We start from the raw sequence: 6,000 nt of genomic DNA on the forward strand, positions 1-6,000 counted from the left end.
TTGTTGCTGCCATTTTCTTCAGAAATTAAAAGAAAAATAAGAGTGAGAGGACAAAGGGGGGGAGGCACATCTGTGTGTAAGGAGCCTGGAGTTGTGGAGGAGAGAGCCTGACTTGCTGCGTAGCTCCCGAGTCACACAGCCTCTGTCGTGGATGCTGAAAGCTGTTCCTTGGTCATGCGTGCAAAGGCTATAGGATGGGGGCAGAGTAGGACCTGGGGGAAGGAAGAGAAGAGAGCGAAGATGTTGAGGGGGTGGGGAGATGTGGAAAAAACAAAACAGTTACAGGGCAGAGGAAGAGAGGATGGGTTTAGTTTAATTAGGAGGACATGAGGGAAAGCTCAGAGCAGCACATACACACGCGCGCACCCACCCTCTGCTCCACACCCTCACCCCCCAGAAAAAAAAAATAAAAAATTCATCACACCGATTTTTTCATGGTCTGGCAGTCAAGTGATAAAATTATCAGATGAGGGTCCCATTCTCCTTTCCCGCAGTCACTTTCGCCAAGTGCACCACGTCTGAAATAATGAAGCAGATTTGATTAAATTTTCGCTGGCTGAAGCAGCCACGCTAATTTGGAGATGGGCTTATTAGTTTAATGACCGATCCGAATAATCAGAATTCATTAGCATTAGTGCCACTATTGTCAGCTCAACATTAGCCCTGGGCTCCAGTACACAAAGATGCATAGTTATATATTTAGAGAGAGAGAGGCTGTATTTATACACAGTGAAAGAGAGAGGGAGAAAGCGATAGAAGAACTATACATCTGCATTTACATTTTATGCTCTTATCTCTTCCTGCATTTCTCTCTCCGTTACTAATCTGCTAAAAGAACCAAATTATAATGAGGCTCTGCCAGAGAGTTTTAGTCTTGGTCAGCTGTGGGTAATCCAGCCTGACACTCGGGGCAGGTAAATTTTGGGGCCCAATTTGTAGATTAAGGCAGTCCTGGCTTTCTTCCTGTACGATGCTGTTGGTGTTGATGGCTGTTACTTGGATCCAGAGGTGCTGGGAGAGTGCTTAGTGCTTGGAGCTGAGAGAGGCTCCTAAAGAACCTGAGAGGTTTTAAGGTATTTAATCCACTTCTCACAGAGGATGTTTGAAAGCAGTTACCTGTCAGCTGATGAAAAGCTCTCAGAAAGACTTTGGGCCTCATTTTCTGTCATCATCAAGGTATGACCTAGAGGTTCTTCTACCAAAATCAATGAAGCTTGTAGAAAGTTGTCTTAAATGAAGAAAAGAAACCGAATTCCTAGAGCTCCAATGGTAGTAGCAACGTAGCTGTCAGCTCCAAATGTTGCTCTGATAAATGTAATAAGATTAATTTAATGTTAAGGCTGCACAAAATGTCAAAAAACACAAATTATGAACCGCAGTGTTTACTCAGGCTGGTTGTGTGTCATGTCTGTCTCTTGATAAACATCTTTCCATGTAAAGAATACCGCAGTACGTCCCACACTTACTAAGAGATGCAGGAATGCACATGTACTTCCACCTTAGTAAAGAATGAATGTTGTAGTTAATAATCCGTGGTTGGACTTCCTTTCTAGTGATCTTTAAAAATCTTTAAAAATGGTAAAACTCAATCACTATCTCTTCTCTGGTTTTGTACTGAATGTTCCTGTTTATACAATGTATTTTGTAACATCTAAGTTAGTACGTATCACCTTTGAGCCTAAGCATTCATTTTATTTTCCATAGGATTTTTCCAGTTACCTATTGCTCTGAAATTTGTGAGAGAAGTATTTTTATTGCCTAGATTTTATTTCACGTAAAGCATACCTCAGTCTCTATTAGTCTGCACAGGCTGCCGTGCAGCACAGCGTGTTAGAGATGTGTAGCAGGAGAGCTGTCTGAGATCTAGACCTGACCTGATAGATGTTGTGTCTACATCCATTTAAGTACTGTTGAAATGCAGGTGTTTCTCCGACAGTATCTAACACATCTTGCTTATTTGCTTTTCCTCATTTCTTTGCTGCTTTGAACAGAGGTGTTTTTCTTTTCACCTTTACAACTCACCTGAAGGGGCATTCCATCACAATTATATTGACAAAGTAAGATATATTAAAATATCTCAGAGACTGTGAATAAATCACTAATATTTTGGGAAGCATTATAACACCCATCTGTCCGTGACCTAGGTTTATATATTGATATATTGAGGAGAGCACAAAGCACCGAAGTCAGGTGAGTAATGGCAAAGTCAAAAGCATTTACAAACGTGAGGATGATTGACTTCAAGGAGTTTCTCCACCTGATTCTTTTAAACATTTCTGAAAGTTCTGCGCTGCAGGAAGGTGCGTTCATTTTAACTGTGGACCTCTACCTGAGATGCCTGAAGTAGGGGCTTTGGCCCTTTCTTCTTCTCTGCACTTGGTGGAATCTCGTGAGAAGAGCAGGAGATCCACATCTGAACAGCAGCTCTCATGATTACATGGCTGTTTAGGGAGGGATTTAGGAAACACTTCACAGTTCTGGAAACTGTTCCCTTGCAAGTCTAGTGTTTCATAGAAATACGTATTCTGGGAAAAGGACACCTGGTATAAATGGATAGTTCAGATGCTTTCAGGTAATGATTGGCATCAGTGGCATTACTCCAGCAAGGACAACTGTAAAAATGAACATTTGCCTTTACTTTAGCTCCTCAACACACCTCTGGGGCTGCTTCCTATTGCCGTGGTCAAGTATTACCAGATCATCTCACAATGTTATCTACCAAGGTCTTTACAGCTAATACTGGTCTGGTCTGGCAGACAAACACCTGGAATATGGGTTCCTTCAAAAATGAGCTGTGGTATGTTGCCTGTTTGTCAGGAGTTTTCACTGGTGCAAAATGCAGCTTTGATATTTCTCTGTGACTGTCACAATTTCCACTTAAAGGCAAAAATATTCTTTGCAATAGAGAGGCTCCTGACAGGCAATTATTGTATAGCTGGCACAGCTTTTCCTTTCTTGAAATTGGCTTAAGTGAGCCAAGATGACGACACTTTTTGGAACTGTTGGTCAGAGGTACGGAGCTGGCTTTCTTGGAAGTTTTCTAGTTCTTCTTGGCTTGGGACAGAGCAGGGATGCCAAAGGGCAGAGGCATTAAAATCTTCCCTTTTGAAGCTTATCAACTAATTTGGGCACTTCTCACCTCTACCTTAAAACTGTTGGTATTAACCCAGTGGTATATGCTGACCTAGGAAGACCTTGGCCTTGACTAGATGTCTCAGGCATATTGCAAATTTGATGGTTAAAAACCAAGCAAACAACAACAAAAAGCAAAAGAAGCTTTCCTCATCTTGTAACTTTATCTCATGTGCCCTGCTGACCAGCTTTCTTTGCAAGGCAGCTAAGTTAGTAAGAAGTAGGGGTAGTGGGGAAAAAGTGCTGGACTATTCCAGACTTGAATCTAAACTAGAAGTGGACAATCTCTTGCATTTCATGTAAAGGAAAAGGGTCAAACTGATTTTCAAAGTGTTAAAGAAATTCCATTTGGCAGCAGATTTGTGTAGATGATTCTTTGCAAATAGAGTAAAACATTTAAACTGTTCTTTCAGCAATTTTGAAAACAACGAACAGAAGTAGTCAAACTTTAGTGGTATTGGTTCTGCAGCGCCGTCTTTCAACGTGATTCTGCTTTCTGCATTAAAGCAAGGAGATCTTGACTTCCCCATTAAATCTTTTTTGCTTCTGGATCCAGCGCAGCAAGTCACTGGCAATAGCTGCCCTGACTGTAACGGAGCAGGAGGCTCCTGCAAGCCGTACTTGTGCAGGCGTTGGAGGGATGTGTGAAGTTGCACCCAACCAGGCTGTCTCCCCCCGGACAACTGTTCAGACAAACCAGCCGAATGAGCCCGGACGTTTGCTGTCTGTCTGTAGGAAGAGATCTGAGGATGTCCGAAGATTCAAAGGAAGAAATGGATCTTTAAGAGAAAGATCTGGAAGCCTGAAAAGGCCAAATGTAATTTTGGACGCTGGGTATTTGCAGTGTGATAAACAAGGGCAGAGCTTGGTGGAGTAGCCTGGTCTGGCACACCGAGAAGAACTTTGAAGGGCAGTGAGGGTGAGAGAGAACTTGGAGGCCCAGCTGAAGGGGAGGGCACTCAGGGAATAGGCAGCGTTTGTTTCTCTTTATTTGTCACCAAAGGTCAGCTGTCTTCAACGGTAGGTCAGAAGTTTTTAAAAACTCTTTGAACTTGTCTGTCCATTGCATGTGAGTAAACTGGAGCTAATACCACTGGAATGAGCACAGAGAGCTGGGAGATGAAGTGAGGTGAAGGAGGTTAGGGCTGGGCCTGAAACGCCAGCAAAATGTAATTGGCCAGCACCTAGAACTGAGCCATAAGGCGTTTCGTGAGGTTTTTAGGTGTATCAGATTAAAGAAAGAATTGAGTACTGGTGTTAGGGATCACTCATTTACCTGGTTTCATTTACCAAGTCTGCTTTCTTGGATTTCTTTGATTAATGCTGCCGTTGCAGCACTGCGGTTCTTGTCACGGGCTGGGTTACTCCTCTGGTGTCTCTTTGTGACTGCTGTGGGTGGCAGTGGGACCTTTTTGGAAGTCCTTAGACCTGCTCAGCCATCTGAACAGGTGAACAGACTGCTGGGACTGCTTTGTCTGCCAGCATCTGACCTCTCTTGGAAGTCTGCCCTGCTCTAAGGGATTCAATAGATGTTAAGTTCTTTGAAATCTGTTGCTGATTTGAGGGTTTTGAACACTATGAGAGTATGATTCTGAGCTCATTCAATAGTCTGACTCCATATTTCAGTTTTGGATATAGTTCAGAGTGATGGTTATGAACCTTGAATAGCTTTTTGGTCTCTCAGTTCATGCAGTACTGGGTGTTGGAGGTCTGGTCTGTGTCCTGTTTTTTGCTTTGTTATCAACTTGTGCAGGCGAGTCATCTCTTTTTCTCCGCTGTCAATTGACCCGTGAGCTGGGGAACGTGCCTGTGTCCAGCTTGTGCATTAGCTTTGTTATTATGTTGTGTCCAGAACCAAGCAACTCAAATTGGTAGTGGCCTCAGATCATTTTGCTTTTCCCGTCCGTTCTCCCTTTTTGTTCCCACTTAGCAATGTCAGAAGATGATTGCTATTTGCAAGAGAATCACCGTGCTGGGTTCAATCAATGGCATATGAAGTCAATACCAGGTGCTCAAGATGAAAGTGCCTAAGTTCCTCTGGTGAATTCTGCAATCATGTGCCCATAGGTAAAGTTTATTTCTCAGCTCAACTTCTAGCCCCAGAAGTACAGAATAGGGGTGCCCCGGGATTCATGTTCTTACCAAACTCCTTCCAGGGAAGCGGATGCAGCAAACATGAGGGGTACCTCTTCTTCTTTGCGCCTTGCGCGCTCTTGCCCTTGTGGCAGGAAATTCTGGCCACGTAATAATGCATCATATTGAACATTTAACTTTGCTTCTGCCTTTATTGCACTCATTTGCAGTATAGAAGGCAGATCTGAGCAATATGCCAGGCACTTAACAGCTGCAGAATTGCACAGTTACATCTTAGCCTTGCCCATGAAGCATGGTCAGAGAGAACACCCCGTCTGTGCTGTTAGAAACTCCCTGGTCTTTGTCATGACCTCAGCTGGGTTTACTGAGTCAAACGTTGCCCATGCAACAGCGCAGAGCTGCCATGCATGCAGCTTGGAGGTACTGGCAAGTGCGTATGTGCAATAAGTGCTAGGAGCTGGTACTTCTGCAGGGTAGGTTCACGCTTGCTTTGCTAGCCTTTGTTTTGAAGGGAGACCGTCATAAGCTAGGTGCGCAAAGGCATGCTTGTGCTGAGAGAGCCTGTATCAAGAAGGGAAATGTGTATCTTTGGAGATACTGATCGTAGTGAAACACTCTTAGTCCTGAGCTGGGAGATTTTAAGCCTCAGGTAACTCTGGTTAAGCACTTGGGAATCTTACCCCTAGCTGAGCATTTGCTTTCACTCAGCAGATTCTTCATTGTAACAGGACTTATAAAACATGCTCTCTCATTCTAGGAAACTGTAAATGACAT

The sequence above is a fragment of the Oxyura jamaicensis genome, chromosome 15 (genome assembly GCF_011077185.1).
Source record: "Oxyura jamaicensis isolate SHBP4307 breed ruddy duck chromosome 15, BPBGC_Ojam_1.0, whole genome shotgun sequence".
NCBI lineage: Eukaryota > Metazoa > Chordata > Aves > Anseriformes > Anatidae > Oxyura > Oxyura jamaicensis.